Genomic DNA, 17,439 nt, shown 5'->3' on the forward strand with positions numbered 1-17,439 from the left:
CACCCACTGCCTGACTCCTCCCATCACCTCGGTATGTCAGGCTTTCTTTAGTGCCCTGCACCCACTGCCTGACTCCTCCCATCACCTCAGTATGTCAGGCTTGCTTTAGTGCCCTGCACCCACTGCCTGACTCCTCCCATCACCTCAGTATTTCAGGCTTGCTTTAGTGTCCTGCACCCACTGCCTGACTCCTCCCATCACCTGGGTGTGTCAGGCTTGCTTTAGTGTCCTGCACCCACTGCCTGACTCCTCCCATCACCTCAGTATGTCAGGCTTGCTTTAGTGCCCTGCACCCACTGCCTGACCCCTCTCATCACCTGGGTATGTCAGGCTTGCTTTAGTGCCCTGCACCCACTGCCTGACTCCTCCCATCACCTCGGTATGTCAGGCTTGCTTTAGTGCCCTGCAAACACTGCCTGACTCCCTCAATCACCTCGGTATGTCAGGCTTGCATTAGTACCCTGCACCCACTGCCTGACCCCTCTCATCACCTGGGTATGTCAGGCTTGCTTTAGTGCCCTGCACCCACTGCCTGATTCCTCCCATCACCTCGGTATGTCCGGCCTGTTTTAGTTCCCTGCACCCACTGCCTGACTCCTCATCATCTCGGTATGTCAGGCTTGCTTTAGTGCCCTGCACCCACTGCCTGACTCCCATCACCTCAGTATATCAGGCTTGCTTTAGTGCCCTGCACCCACTGCCTGACTCCCCTATCACCTCAGTATGTCAGGCTTGCTTTAGTGTCCTGCACCCACTGCCTGACTCCTCTCATCTCCTCAGTATGTCTGGCTTGCTTTAGTGCCCTGCACCCACTGCCTGACTCCTCCCATCACCTGGGTATGTCAGGCTTGCTTTAGTGCCCTGCACCCACTGCCTGACTCCTCTCATCACCTCAGTATGTCAGGCTTGCTTTAGTGCCCTGCACCCACTGCCTGACTCCTCTCATCACCTCAGTATGTCCGGCTTGCTTTAGTACCCTGCACCCACTGCCTGACTCCTCCCATCACCTCAGTATGTCAGGCTTGCTTTAGTGCCCTGCACCAACTGCCTGACTCCTCCCATCACCTCGGTATGTCAGGCTTTCTTTAGTGCCCTGCACCCACTGCCTGACTCCTCCCATCACCTCAGTATGTCAGGCTTGCTTTAGTGCCCTGCACCCACTGCCTGACTCCTCCCATCACCTCAGTATTTCAGGCTTGCTTTAGTGTCCTGCACCCACTGCCTGACTCCTCCCATCACCTGGGTGTGTCAGGCTTGCTTTAGTGTCCTGCACCCACTGCCTGACTCCTCCCATCACCTCAGTATGTCAGGCTTGCTTTAGTGCCCTGCACCCACTGCCTGACCCCTCTCATCACCTGGGTATGTCAGGCTTGCTTTAGTGCCCTGCACCCACTGCCTGACTCCTCCCATCACCTTGGTATGTCCGGCCTGCTTTAGTTCCCTGCACCCACTGCCTGACTCCTCCCATCACCTCAGTATGTCAGGCTTGCTTTAGTGCCCTGCAAACACTGCCTGACTCCCTCAATCACCTCGGTATGTCAGGCTTGCATTAGTACCCTGCACCCACTGCCTGACCCCTCTCATCACCTGGGTATGTCAAGCTTGCTTTAGTGCCCTGCACCCACTGCCTGATTCCTCCCATCACCTCGGTATGTCCGGCCTGTTTTAGTTCCCTGCACCCACTGCCTGACTCCTCCCATCACCTCAGTATGTCAGGCTTGCTTTAGTGCCCTGCACCCACTGCCTGACTCCCATCACCTCAGTATATCAGGCTTGCTTTAGTGTCCTGCACCCACTGCCTGACTCCTCCAATCACCTCGGTATGTCCGGCTTGCTTTAGTTCCCTGCACCCACTGCCTGACTCCCATCACCTCAGTATGTCAGGCTTGCTTTAGTGCCCTGCACCCACTGTCTGACTCCTCTCATCTCCTCAGTATGTCAGGCTTTCTTTAGTGCCCTGCACCCACTGCCTGACTCCTCCCATCACCTCGATATGTCAGGCTTGCTTTAGTGCCCTGCACCCACTGCCTGACTCCTCTCATCACCTCAGTATGTCAGGCTTGCTTTAGTGCCCTGCACCCACTGCCTGACTCCTCTCATCACCTCAGTATGTCCGGCTTGCTTTAGTACCCTGCACCCACTGCCTGACTCCTCCCATCACCTCAGTATGTCAGGCTTGCTTTAGTGCCCTGCACCCACTGCCTGACTCCTCCCATCACCTCGGTATGTCAGGCTTTCTTTAGTGCCCTGCACCCACTGCCTGACTCCCCCCATCACCTCAGTATGTCAGGCTTGCTTTAGTGCCCTGCACCCACTGCCTGACTCCTCCCATCACCTCAGTATTTCAGGCTTGCTTTAGTGTCCTGCACCCACTGCCTGACTCCTCCCATCACCTGGGTGTGTCAGGCTTGCTTTAGTGTCCTGCACCCACTGCCTGACTCCTCCCATCACCTCAGTATGTCAGGCTTGCTTTAGTGCCCTGCACCCACTGCCTGACCCCTCTCATCACCTGGGTATGTCAGGCTTGCTTTAGTGCCCTGCACCCACTGCCTGACTCCTCCCATCACCTCGGTATGTCCGGCCTGCTTTAGTTCCCTGCACCCACTGCCTGACTCCTCCCATCACCTCAGTATGTCAGGCTTGCTTTAGTGCCCTGCAAACACTGCCTGACTCCCTCAATCACCTCGGTATGTCAGGCTTGCATTAGTACCCTGCACCCACTGCCTGACCCCTCTCATCACCTGGGTATGTCAGGCTTGCTTTAGTGCCCTGCACCCACTGCCTGATTCCTCCCATCACCTCGGTATGTCCGGCCTGTTTTAGTTCCCTGCACCCACTGCCTGACTCCTCCCATCACCTCAGTATGTCAGGCTTGCTTTAGTGCCCTGCACCCACTGCCTGACTCCCATCACCTCAGTATGTCAGGCTTGCTTTAGTGCCCTGCACCCACTGTCTGACTCCTCTCATCTCCTCAGTATGTCAGGCTTTCTTTAGTGCCCTGCACCCACTGCCTGACTCCTCCCATCACCTCGATATGTCAGGCTTTCTTTAGTGCCCTGCACCCACTGCCTGACTCCTCTCATCACCTCAGTATGTCAGGCTTGCTTTAGTGCCCTGCACCCTCTGCCTGACTCCTCCCATCACTTCACTATGTCAGGCTTGCTTTAGTGTCCTGCACCCACTGCCTGACTCCTACCATCACCTCAGTATGTCAGGCTTGCTTTAGTGTCCTGCACCCACTGCCTGACTCCCATCACCTCAGTATGTCAGGCTTGCTTTAGTGTCCTGTACCCACTGCCTGACTCCTCCCATCACCTGGGTGTGTCAGGCTTGCTTTAGTGCCCTGCACCCACTGCCTGACTCCCATCACCTCAGTATGTCAGGCTTGCTTTAGTGCCCTGCACCCACTGCCTGACTCCTCCCATCACCTCAGTATGTCAGGCTTGCTTTAGTGCCCTGCACCCACTGCCTGACACCTCCCATCACCTCAGTATGTCAGACTTGCTTTAGTGTCCTGCACCCACTGCCTGAATCCACCCATCACCTCTGTATGCCAGGCTTGTTTTAGTGCCCTGTCCCCACTTCCTGACTCCTCTCATCACCTTGGTATGTCAGGCTTGCTTTAGTGCCCTGCCCCCACAGCCTGACTCCTCTCATCACCTCAGTATGTCAGGCTTGCTTTAGTGCCCTGCACCCACTGCCTGACTCCTCTCATCACCTCAGTATGTCCGGCTTGCTTTAGTACCCTGCACCCACTGCCTGACTCCTCCCATCACCTCAGTATGTCAGGCTTGCTTTAGTGCCCTGCACCCACTGCCTGACTCCTCCCATCACCTCGGTATGTCAGGCTTGCTTTAGTGCCCTGCACCCACTGCCTGACTCCTCCCATCACCTCAGTATGTCAGGCTTGCTTTAGTGTCCTGCACCCACTACCTCACTTCTCTCATCACCTCAGTATGTCAGGCTTGATTTAGTGCCCTGCACCCACTGCCTGACTCCTCCCATCACCTCAGTATGTCAGGCTTGCTTTAGTGTCCTGCACCCACTGTCTGACTCCTCCCATCACCTCGGTATGTCAGGCTTGCTTTACTGTCCTGCACCCACTGCCTTACTTCCTTCCATCACCTCGGTATGTCAGGCTTGCTTTAGTGTCCTGCACCCACTGCCTGACTCCTCCCATCACCTCGGTATGTCAGGCTTGCTTTAGTGTCCTGCACCCACTGCCTGACTCCTCCCATCACCTCAGTATGTCAGGCTTGCTTTAGTGTCCTGCACCCACTGCCTGACTCCTCCCATCACCTCAGTATGTCAGGCTTGCTTTAGTGTCCTGCACCCACTGCCTGACTCCTCCCATCACCTCAGTATGTCAGGCTTGCTTTAGTGCCCTGTACCCACTGCCTGACTCCTCCCATCACCTCAGTATGTCAGGCTTGCTTTAGTGTCCTGCACCCACTGCCTGACTCCTCCCATCACCTTGGTATGTAAGGTTTGCTTTAGTGCCCTGCACCCACTGCCTGACTCCTCCCATCACCTCAGTATGTCAGGCTTGCTTTAGTGTCCTGCACCCACTGCCTGACTCCTCCCATCACCTCGGTATGCCAGGCTTGCTTTAGTGTCCTGCACCCACTACCTCACTTCTCTCATCACCTCAGTATGTCAAGCTTGATTTAGTGCCCTGCACCCACTGCCTGACTCCTCCCATCACCTCAGTATGTCAGGCTTGCTTTAGTGTCCTGCACCCACTGCCTGACTCCTCCCATCACCTCGGTATGCCAGGCTTGCAGTGCCAGGTGTTTTTTTTATCTCTTTCTGTGGCTATGGCGGATCATGGAGTCAGTTTAAAAGCGCTTGTTCCTGGCCAGGAGCGTTTCCATAATCCAGCATTTATAATTACTCTGCTAATCGGCCACTGGGGCGGAGACGGAATCGGTAAGGCTCGGTTCTCATGACGCCTGCAGCTGCCAAATGGACATGTCAGTGGATCCTGTGCTAAGCATGTTCTGACTAGTGATGGCCGGCAGTTCACAGCAAACATTTGCCATTGGTATTTGCCGCAAAGCTTATGTGAAGTTTGTGTTCACCCTTTACTTTAACATGGAGCCATATTTTGACCCTTCACCCTCAAGTCAGGTGAGGCAGGACAGCCAGTTAAGCATTTTTACCATATTAGCCACACCCCCATAAAAGAAGTGAATCTGGCAGCCATGTTACAGTCAGACTGAGTCAGTGTAGGGAGAGCTGTGCTGCTGATTGAGGGACAGAGAGATAGCTTGCTGACACTGTTCTGTGTTACTCAGTGCAGTGTAGCTGCTTCTATAGGAGTTCTGCCCCTTGCGGTTCACCAACTAGGGAATACAAAAGTCATTTAGATGACTGATCCTGCTGTTATTTTTTTTGTCGTTGTTTCTGGTGTGTAGCTTATATACACCTCCTGTTTAGTATAGTGTAGTGTGTTACTGTGTCACTATATTATGCGCTTTGAGTCCTATGGGAGAAAAGTGCTTTACAAATGTTATTGTATTGTATTGTATTACAGCCTGTCACTATGATAAAATAGAGTGATTGAGTTACTGTGTTGTACCACCTGAGATTGTCACACTGGCACTGTCACTTTTAATGTGCAAAGGTTTGTGCGTGAACAATCATACTTCGCATGATAAGCGAAGTTTTGCGTGCAATCACGTGATCGCGCCCAAACCTTCGCTTATCACGCGAAGTAACGCTGTTTGCACGCAAACCTTTGTGCAAGGCAGCTCGTGTGATAACTGCTGTGACACTTTAGTGAATTGAGCCCATAGTGTTTCACATCACTGTTGATATTGCAGTGTATTGCCCATGGAGCAAAGTAGAGGAAAAGTCTGGCACTGTCACTTTTAATGATCCAAAGGAACAAGCAGTGTGGTGAATGCACAGCAAACACATGAATGGCTAAAATGAGCAATCAAGAGAAGTACTTATCCCATCTGGGCGGTTCTGGGGGAGGGAGGTGTCAAGGGGCGGGACTTGAACTGCTGGACTGGAAGTTGTATTTTCGAGTGAAAAGCACTTAATGGCTGCCCCCATCACCACTCATTGTGCAACTTTTGACCTCAGAAGAAGCTAGGTGTCACCCTGTGAAACAGTGTTAGGCCGTCACCCACTGGCGCCCCCTGTCTACACCCCCTCAGCACACAGAACCGCCCGGATGAGATAAGTACTTTTCATCATTGTTCATGATTGCTTGTTCCTTCAGACCATTAAAAGTGACAGTGCCAGACTTTTCCTTTACTTTGTTTGTTCATTTGGACTGTTCTCTGTTGTCTTGAGCACATCGCCAGGTCCTGTAGCATATGCAGCATTGTAACACTTGATTAACCAATATGTCCAGTATCCAAGTGCCTACCAGTTCTCTTCTCTATGCCCAGTGTTAGGCCCACACTGCACAAGCAGCATGTTTTGTGACCGCAGTGTACTTTAAGAATTAAGCAGGTATTTGCCAAATATTTAAAGCCTCTGCTACAGTCACTGCAAATAACAATTTTAGGCAGGTAAACACAGCGGCCATTCTAAATAAAAACCCTTAATCTAACAAATATAGACCCAAAATGCAGTTTTAAAAAAAGCCGCTGTGTAAAATACATATTTTGAGGAATGCTGTGCCACGGCCCGGGTTTATGGGCAGTTTTGACACCATTTGTGGAAACGTTTGTGAATAGTCCCCAAACATTCATTTGCGATGTTCGTCCACCACTAGTTGGGAGATGTATGCTGTGTCCATTGCAGTGACAGGAATCAGACGTGACATAGGTAGCCATGACAATAATGGAAAGTCACAGCACATGTTACATCACATCCGCTGTAGCTGTCCTCCTGTTACTCCAGCTCACATGTACAGATTGCCCAGCAAGCTCAGGGTGAACCAGAACTCCTAGGAGTGTGTAATGCTGGGCATTTCTTTCTTCTCATCAATCGAGCCGCTGATGGCTCGATTGATAATTTCCGACAGGTCCGATTGTCCGCCGGATCGATTCCGCGCTCGATACCGGCGGGCAGAAAAATAGAAAAAACGAAGCGCTGATTAGAAAGCGCCCGCGGGGACGAGCGGGAATCGATCCGTGCGGACGAGCGGGAATCGATCCGTGCGGACGAGCGGTGACGTGCTGGCATTGAGTCGCTGGCTCGATACTGGCGTACTATCTAGCCGTGTATGCCTGGCATATGGGGCTAAAAAGGACCAAAAACGCCCTCTCACTAAAATGCTATGCTAAACAGAAACTTACCTTCTTAAAACAGAAGATATTTGTAATTATTCAGGTTGGAGTAAGCATTTAAGCTATCCCACAATGCACCACTGCTGAATATGCAAATCATCTATTTGTTGTCCCTGAAAGCTGAAACAAGCTGAAACATCATTGCATTCCAGCAGTTCTGGAGGTGTGTTTAGCTTTCATGGACAACAAAGGGACAATTTGCATGTGCAGCAGTGATGCATTCTGGGAGACATTATACGCTGACACTAACATGAAAAATAGTAAAAACCTTCTGTTTTGAGAAGGCAAATTTATGTTCCAGGTCAAATGTGAACCAGCCTAAGAGCTTCTTATGGCAGAACCTGTGTCACATGATTACAAAACATAATAAGGTTTTCTTTCAAGAGGATAGAAAGCCCGGCATTCACAAGCATGTAAAAGGGTGTCACACAGGTACAGAGGAGAGGTTTGTTATAGGATATCATTCACGAATGAGATAAAAAAACAAACCCACAGCTGTTTTGGCATAAAGTATTAAAATACCCTCTCAGACAGTGTGTGTTTTTTTTTTTTTTTAATTGTTCCTTAGAAATGACATTTATTTCTAAGACATACCCCTATATTATGTGGGGTTTGTCTGGTCGTGTATAAGACAGATACACAGTAGGTCCAATTAATCTCCCAACAAACAAATGTACTCTGACACATTTTGACTGTATTATACACAGACAAAGGGCTAGATTCAGAAAGCGGTGCTAACCCAGTTAGAGACTTTAGGCGTGATAACCATTGCTCCACGCTGGTGAAAAGCCAGTTTAGGCGTGATAAGTTTAGGCGTGATAAGTTTAGATAAGTTTAGATCGCGCTAAGTCCCGCACGCAAAGCAGCGCCATTAAATTCTATGCGAAGTGCACCAGACTTTGCTAGCGCAAAACTTTTGATCAGCTGTGCACTGCGGTGCTAACCCAGTTGGTGCTATAGTTATCACGCCTAAACTTATCACACCTAAACTTATCACGCCTAAACTTATCACGCCTAAACTTATCATGGCTAAACTGAGTTTAGGCGTGATAAAGGGCTTTTCACCAGTGTGCTAACTGTTAGCACCGCTTTGTGAATCAAGCCCACAGTCTCTTTATATTGTCAGATTGCTGCTACCCAAACATTTGCTTTTTACTCTACTTAATAAAAGTTATGTTTTAGTGTGTTTATGGGCCTGTCCCTGTTGGGAATACATATTTGTACATAATCCCCCGAGTACTTCCTTTGTATTTGTATTTATTTGTCAGTTTTTGCAAACACTGACAGATGACAGAATGTAAGGCTAATCCATCTGTAAAGGGGTAGGTTTTTTTTTTACTATTGTTTCAGAAATATAACTGCTGCCTACCTATAAATCATTGGTGTAATCCAGTGTTTAGCCGTTACTGCAGCTATAAATTACAGCTGCCATCCTCTGTAGCTTCCCAAGTTTTGCAGGCGGGTCCAGTGATTTCTAATCACGCCCTTTCCTCTCCCCCACTGATCTCCTGTCCAATAGGAACTGCAGTGTGCAGCAGTTTGGTTCCTTATTAGACAGACGGATGGGAGGAGAGATATGGCTATACTGGATATCAAGGAGTATGTATGGATGTATTTATACAGCTACAGAAGTATTAGTGGTTTGGGGTCTCCATGAAGTACCGTATATACTCGGATACAAGTCGACCTCATGTATAAGTCGACCCCAATATTTGACCCTCTTAAACAAGAATTTATGAATTACTCAAATATAAGTCTGTGCAGCAAAGTTCAGGGCTGTGTGGCCCTTCTAGCAGTGTGGCCCCTTTGTCCCCCTGGCTGTGTGGCCCCTCTAGTAGTGTGTCCTCTGTGTCCCACTGGCTGTGTGGCTTCTGTGTCCCCCTGGCTGTGTGGCTTCTGCTGTGTGGCCCCTTTTTCCTCTGGCTGTGTGGCTTCTGCTGTGTGGCCCCTTTTTCCTCTGGCTGTGTGGCTTCTGCTGTGTGGCCCCTGTTTCCCCCTGGCTGTGTGGCTTCTGCTGTGTGGCTTCTGTGTCCCCCGGCGGTGTGGCTTCTGCTGTGTGGCTTCTGTGTCCCCCGGCTGTGTGGCTTCTGCTGTGTGGCCCCTATTTCCCCTGGCTGTGTGGCTTCTGCTGTGGGGCCTGTTTTCCCCTGGCTGTGTTGCTTCTGTGTCCCCCTGGCTGTGTGGCCCCTGTTCCCCCTGGCTGTGTGGCCTCTGTGTCCCCTGGCTGTGTGGCTTCTGCTGTGGGGCCTGTTTTCCCCTGGCTGTGTTGCTTCTGTGTCCCCCTGGCTGCGTGGCCCCTGTTCCCCCTGGCTGTGTGGCCTCTGTGTCCCCTGGCTGTGTGGCTTCTGCTGTGGGGCCTGTTTTCCCCTGGCTGTGTTGCTTCTGTGTCCCCCTGGCTGCGTGGCCCCTGTTCCCCCTGGCTGTGTGGCTTCTGTGTCCCCCTGGCTGTGTGGCCTCTGTGTCCCCCTGGCCGTGTGGCTTCTGCTGTGTGGCCCCTGTTTTCCCTGGCTGTGTGGCCTATGTGTCCCCCTGGCTGTGTGGCTCATGCTGGGTGGCCCCTGTGTCCTGCTGGCTGGGGGGCTCCTGCTGTGAAGCACCTGTGCCCCCCTGCCTGTGCAGTCACTGGTGGGCAATAGCTATCCCCTGTCTCCCCTTCCTAGCAGTGTTAGCAGACAGCTTGCTAAAACGCCCCCCTCCCTCCCACCACCATGCAAAGAGGCCTCTTCTCTCTCTACCTCTCCCCCCTCTGTGTGATCACTGAAGCCAGCAATCACTCACTGAGCTATCCGGTGTTCCGACGTGATAACAAAAGCAGACAGTTTACTGAAAATCCCTCTCCCTCCCACCACCACGCAAAGGAGCCTCTTATCTCTATCTCTCCCCCCTGTGTTATCGCTAAAGTGGAAGCTTCTCACTCACACTAATCCATCCGAGCACAGCTCTCTTCTACCTGAGTCCCTGTAGTCACGCTGACTGGGCTGTGTATGCATAAGCTACAGCTTCCGATGTCATGTGATACATGAAGTCACATGACAGGAGCCGTAGCTGTGAGCTCATGCATACACAGCCCAGCCAGCGTGACTGACTACAGAGAGCTGCGCTCGGATGGATTAGTGAGTGAGAAGCTTCCACTTTAGCGATTCCACAGGGGGGAGAGATAGACAAGAGGCTCCTTTGCATGGTGGTGGGAGGGAGGGGGATTTTAAATGAACTGTCTGCTTCGCATTACAGGAAGGGGGGGAGAAAGAGGTGCCTCCCCCATTCCTGGCTATAAGTGGGGAAATTTTGGACTATCTCGAGTATAAGGCGACCCCCCCACTTTTATACTTTGAGTCAGTCCAAAATTTCTCGACTTATAGCCGAGTATATACGGTAAACAGATAATTCCTCTACCTCACAGCACCTATAATTTATGTTGTGTAATGTCACAATATCTCTATTTGCACAAATGGGAACAAGAATTTGCACAATGGTAATAAGAATGTGTAAGTGACACCACATTGCTCTACAAACATAACACAGATCTCTTGCTATACTGTAAGTACATATAGGTCTGTTGTCACAGGAGTAACACATTGCTTCCATTGTCTCATCAATCTCTACAATCTACTGCTTGTCAATGTGTGGCCAATACTTTAATGCTGGGAATACACCATACAATTTTCTGTGAGATTCTCTGTAATGCTGGGCATACACGGGTGGATAAGCCCTTATCAATCGAGCCGCTGATGGCTCAATTGATAATTTCCGACAGGTCCAATTACCGCGCGGATCGATACCCCGCTCGATCCCCGTGGGCGGACAATAGCAGTGAATTAAGCAGAAGATAAGGAAGCTCCCGCGGGGACAAGCGGCAATCGATCCGGGCGGACGCGGCGGGAGTCGATTCGGCGGCTAATTAAGCCACCGGATCGCTCCGTGTATGCTTAGCATAAGATTTACCTGCCAGATAAATTCCAACATGTTGGAAATTATCTAGCTAACTATCTATCTGCCCACTAATTAGGCATTGTTCTACTCAGCAGGAGATAACCAGAAGACAATGCACCAGAGATAATGACCAGTCCCTACCAGTACTTAACAGAAAATAATCTAATTATGCATTCTAACAGAAAATCTAACAGAAAAAACTAACAGAAGAATCTAACGCTGGGAATACACAGATGCATTCCCTCTTATCAATCGAGCCGCTGATAGCTCGATTGATAATATCTGACAGGTCCGATGACCCGCCGGATTGATTCCCGGCTCGATCCCTGCGGGCGGACAATAGCGGGAATCGAATGGAAGATAAGGAAGCGCCCGCGGGGACGAGCGGGAATCGATCCGGGCGCACGCGCGGATCGAGCCGCCGGATCGACTCGTGTATTCCTTGCATAACAGAAAATTGTATGGTGTATTCCCAGCATTAAAGTGGCCATACACTGGTCGATTTGCCATCAGATCGACCAACAGATAGATCCCTCTCTGATCGAATCTGATCAGAGAGGGATCGTATGGCTGCCTTTACTGCAGACAGATTGTGAATCGATGTCAGCATGAAACCAATCACAATCTGTGGTGGTACTGCCAAGCCGCCCCCCCCCCCCCCCATACATTACAGGCTCCAGCCGGCGCGAGTCCCCGCTGTCACCGCTGTCTTTGCTAGCTTCACTTCTTTCTATCCAGGGAAGGTTAAACAGTAGAGGGCGCTCTACTGTTTAAACTTCCTGCCAGGACAGGAAGTGAAGCCAGCCAGTCCGGAACCCAGCGGAGAAGAAGACAGCGGGGACTCGCGCCGTCCAGAGCAGGTAATGTATTGCCGCTGTATTGCGTCGGTCGTTGGGCATTCGATCGAGCAAAATCTTCTGTGCGGATGGATCGATGGGAATCGACGGGAACGATTGATTTTGGATGGAAATCGATTGTTCTGTAAGCGTTTGCGCAACAATTTCATAGCAGATTCGATCACAGTGATCGAATCTGCTGTATATCGGCGGGAATATCGTTAGGTGTGTGGGCCCCTTCAGGTGTAGGGAGGTAAATGAGATGCAAATAACTTTACTATGCAAATGTCATGCAAATTGTATTCAGCTAATCACATTTCCCAGGTAATTCATTTCATGTCCAAAGATACAGAAATTTAGCATGCAAAGCAAAGTTATCGTCATGTGTTTGGCAGCCTGTAATGAGCACAACCTTCTGCAGTTCTCTGTCAGACTGATAACTAGCAATTGTCAGTGACATGCCAATACCTCTGAGATGGTGTAAATTATATGCTAATGCAAATGATATGCCAGTTATGCAGATGCTGCATCTGGCCCAATTCTAATCTGCATCATCTTTGCATCAACTTGGAATTATCAGCAGCTCACTGACTATCCCTAATGATTTATGCACGCCTCCAGTGGAAGCCGGAAGTCCGGCGAAACCGGTTGAGGGCGCATGTGCTGCGTCCCGACCCCCTTGTCTCTCTCAGCCACGGACCTTGCTCCGGTTCAGCCTCCGGATCTCCGCCTCTGTTATCCAGACACTCTCCAGCATCTGACACAGCAACGCATGGTCATGTAAGCAGCCCTGAGGGCATGGTACACATTGCACACTGCTTGCCTGCTGTTTTGCAGTAGACGCTGGCTTGCTTCTGCTCATCATATGCTCTGTGCTTCAAGACTTTGCATGTCACAGCTGATTATGTGCTTGGTTTACATGGACTAAATGCTTGCTGTTTTCTTATATGGCTGAAAGGCTGTGGATGCTACATGATCACATGCTTTGGCTACAGTGCTCCCTGGCTATTGGGCAGATGGATTATATGCTCCTATATGGCAAGTGACCGGAGGATTTAACCAATGGATGCTTCCTGATGTTTCTTTTGTGTGAACTCTGTGAACTTGGAGTTACCTATTAAGTGATGTCCTTATTTCCAGTTACTACCGTAGATACAAATGAACTTTGCCTTTAACCATTCACAAGTATCTACATTGGGACTTTGCATCAAGTCGGTCCAATTACTTTTTTTTACATCCAAACCAGTTTTTGGGGGCCCCTTGAATCCAGCACTGCGGGTCAGTAGGGGGAGCTATTTAGCGTTAGGCGGGTTGTTTGGGGCACCTGGGGAGGCTGTGGGGGGGATCTTGGGGGTGCGGGACGGCACATTTTTAATTGTGTTTTTTTAACGATACTTATTTGATAAATTAAGTTTTTTGATATTTCTATAAATCAATCTCTTGGTATTTGTGTCCAACCGGGTCATACCCACCTCTCCCTTTTATCTCATCCATTTATGTGTATCCCTAATGATAATTGTTCCTAACCTCAGAATTCTCTAACAGGAAGTGATGATGTTTCTCTATTTGCAGTGCGGAGTCCCGGCATCAGGAACCTCTCAGAGACTCGTCTCTCTGTATCCACAGACTGTACAACGGATGATGATGTCAATGGACAAGAGTCTCCTGCAGATATCCTGGTTACCCCAAATATTACCCCAGACTCCCCTCACCTGTCTAATCCTGAGGGGCCCCATACCCAGCACAGTTCTCCCCCTGCTGGTGGATCGTATTCCTGTTCCAATAGTGGGAAAGGTTTTGTACAGAAATCACATCTTGACAGTTTTGAGAGATCTCACACTGGTGAGAAGCCATATTCATGTGTTGAGTGTGGGAAATGTTTTGGACATAAAGGAACCTTTGTAAAACATGAGAGATCTCACACTGGTGAGAAGCCCTTTTCATGTGCTCAGTGTGGGAAATGTTTTGGACTCAAAGGAAACCTTGTCAAACATGAAAGATCTCACACTGGTGAGAAGCCCTATTCATGTGCAGAGTGTGGGAAATGTTTTGGAAAGAAAGGAAACCTTGTCCAACATGAGAGATCTCACACTGGTGAAAAGCCCTTTTCATGTGCTGAGTGTGGGAAATGTTTTGGAGATAAAGGAACCCTTATCACTCATGAGAGATCTCACACTGGTGAGAAGCCCTATTCATGTGCAGAGTGTGGGAAATGTTTTGGAAAGAAAGGAAACCTTGTCCAACATGAGAGATCTCACACTGGTGAAAAGCCCTTTTCATGTGCTGAGTGTGGGAAATGTTTTGGACATAAAGGACACCTTGTATCACATGAGAGATCTCACACTGGTGAGAAGCCCTATTCATGTGCTGAGTGTGGGAAATGTTTTGGAGATAAAGGAACCCTTATCACTCATGAGAGATCTCACACTGGTGAGAAGCCTTATTCATGTGCAGAGTGTGGGAAATGTTTTGGAAAGAAAGGAAACCTTGTCCAACATGAGAGATCTCACACTGGTGAAAAGCCCTTTTCATGTGCTGAGTGTGGGAAATGTTTTGGACATAAAGGACACCTTGTATCACATGAGAGATCTCACACTGGTGAGAAGCCCTATTCTTGTGCTGAGTGTGGGAAATGTTTTGGACAGAAAGTAAACCTTGTTATACATGAGAGATCTCACACTGGTGAGAAGCCCTATTCATGTTCTGAGTGTGGGAAATGTTTTGGGCAGAAAGGACACCTTGTCATACATGAGAGATCTCACACTGGTGAGAAGCCCTATTCGTGTGCTAAGTGTGGGAAATGTTTTGGACATAAAGGAAGCCTTGTCATACATGAGAGATCTCACACTGGTAAGAAGCCCTAATCGTGTGCTGAGTGTGGGGAATGTTTTCAGTGTAAATCACTGCTTGTGAAACATGAGATATCACACTAGTGAAAAGCCCTATTCATGTGCTGAGTGTGGGAAATGTCTTGAGTGTAAATCACTGCTTGTCAGACATTTGTGTTGAGTGTGGGAAATGTTTTGGCCATAAGTGTTCTTTTCCAATGTTTCTTTTACATCTTGCAAAGCGCACATGGCAGCATTCTTACACTGAATCCTGAGGACTCTCTCATGCTGCTCAGTGCATTGGATTGTTGCTGCTCTTTACTGTCTATATAAAACTCCTTCATCTCCTCCAGCAGTTGCAGCATTTGCAGGCGTTTGTAAGCGTTTGTCCCTAGTGTATGTCAGGCATCTTACAGGTTGTGGCATTGGCTGGATGAACGCTCTGCTACCATATATTGTGCGTTTGTGGCAAATTTTTCAATCTAGGTGTTCTGTGGCAAATGTCAAACATCCTGCACAGTGTTGGGCTGCAAGCACATCCCCCACCTGTGTGCTCCACCTGTTCCTCCTTGCACAAAGGTGGAGGTAGCGGTCCTGGTGCTGGGTTGTTGCCCTCCTACAGCCTCCTCCACATCTCCTGATGTACTGGCCTGTCTCCTGGTAGCACCTCCATGCTCTGGACACAATGCTGACAGACACAGCAATCCTTCTTGCCACAGCTCATATTGATGTGCCATCCTGGATGAGCTGCACTACCTGAGCCACTTGTGTGGGTTGTAGACTCCGTCTCATGCTACCACTAGAGTGAAAACCTCACCAGCATTCAGAAGTGACCAAAACATCAGCCAGAAAGCATAGGAACTGAGAAGTGGTGTGTGGTCACCACCTGCAGAACCACTCCTTTATTGGGGATGTCTTGCAAATTGCCTATAATTTCCACCTGTTGTCTATTCCATTTGCACAAAGTCATGTTATATAGGTAGAAAAAAAACAACGTTTTGTAAGAAATAATACCTTTTAATGGCTAACTAATAGAGTTAAATGATGCAAGCTTTCTGGGATCTAGTCCCCTTCTTCAGGCATATTTCCAGATGTAAGCTGAAGTAAAACACTGATGCAGATAAATGGTAAACACGAAGATGACAGTTGTGTTGGTTATTGTTTATCCGTTAGGTGTCAGGTGATCAGCAGGCTGGAGCCAGTGAGTTAGTGCAATCATACATGAAATCCAGCAGGTTTCTGAAGATCATGAAGCCATATCAATCATGTTACATAAGGTGTCATGAATCCTGTTCCACAATTTAAACCTTCTGTTAATGTCTTGAACATTTTCATAAATTTGTACTCAGAAACTTTTCTTGATTGATCATTTTTGAAGTTACCCTTAAGAACAAGTACTTTGAGATCTTGCATGCTGTGTCCTGGTTCACAGAAGTGTTGGCCCACTGGTGTGTCCATTTTACCCTCATTAATTTTAAAGCAGTGATGGTTCATTCTTGTGCGCAGTTTTTGTCCTGTTTCTCCTATATAGATTCCTCTTGAGGGGCATTTCATGCAGCGTATCATGTATACAACATTGGATGACTCGCAGGAAAATTGGTCTTGTATTTGATGATATTTCTGTGAGTTTGGTATTTGTATTTGGCTTGCGCTCAATATATAAGGGCAGGTCTCACACCTTGTGTTATTGCAGGGTAATGTGCCTGGAGTATCTGGTGTAGATAATGCACTTCTGATAATCATTTGTCTCAAATTGGGAGGTTGTCTGAAAGCAAGGTATATCTGGTTGGGTAGAAAACATTCTTAAACCCATGGTAAGGAATACAGCCAGCTACATCCAAGACACCACTGACCTTCTTAACAAATTGACTGCCATGGGTCCGATCCCAGAGGGTGCTATCCTGGCTACAATGGGTGTTGAATCCCTTTATACAAACATTCCACACGAGGACGGTATTGCAGCTTGCCAACATTTCCTTCAGCTAAATGATCTACCAACAGAGCCCACACTACAACTTATCAGGTATATACTAACTCACAACTATTTTTCATTTGGGAATGATATGTATCTACAGACAATGGGCAGTGCTATGGGAAGTAGGATGTCACCCCAGTATGCAAATTTGTTTATGGCCAGGTTGAAGGAAAACTTCCTTTCAACTTGTGAAATTAAACCATGGGCTTACTTCAGATTTATAGACGATATCTTATTAATCTGGACAGCATCACAGAAATAATTAATCAGATTCCACAAAAACTTCTCAGAGTACCACAAGAACATCAAGTTAACGCTCAGCTTTTCAACCTCCCATGTCAGTTTCCTGGATACCACAATTTATATACAAGATAGAATTTTACAAACATCCATATACCGTAAACCAACTGACCGGCATATTTACCTGAAATGGAAGAGTTTCCACCCGGAACACACCAAAAAAATCTATTGTTTACAGCCAGGCTCTGAGGTATAACCGAATATGTTCTAATTCAGAGGACAGAGACAGACAACTTATGTCGCTACGTAATATATTCATAGATCAGGGATATCATCCACAAATCGTTGATGATCAAATACACAGAGCAACTTTAAAATCA

The 17,439-nt window shown here is 48.5% G+C and overlaps 1 pseudogene; it reads left to right on the plus strand.

Annotated features, from left to right (window-relative positions):
* LOC137535283 (zinc finger protein 585A-like) overlaps positions 1–15,801 on the plus strand; it is a 389,395-nt pseudogene extending 373,594 nt beyond the window's left edge.
* The last annotated feature ends 1,638 nt before the right edge of the window (positions 15,802–17,439 follow it).

The sequence above is a fragment of the Hyperolius riggenbachi genome, chromosome 10 (assembly GCF_040937935.1).
Source record: "Hyperolius riggenbachi isolate aHypRig1 chromosome 10, aHypRig1.pri, whole genome shotgun sequence".
Classification (NCBI taxonomy): domain Eukaryota; kingdom Metazoa; phylum Chordata; class Amphibia; order Anura; family Hyperoliidae; genus Hyperolius; species Hyperolius riggenbachi.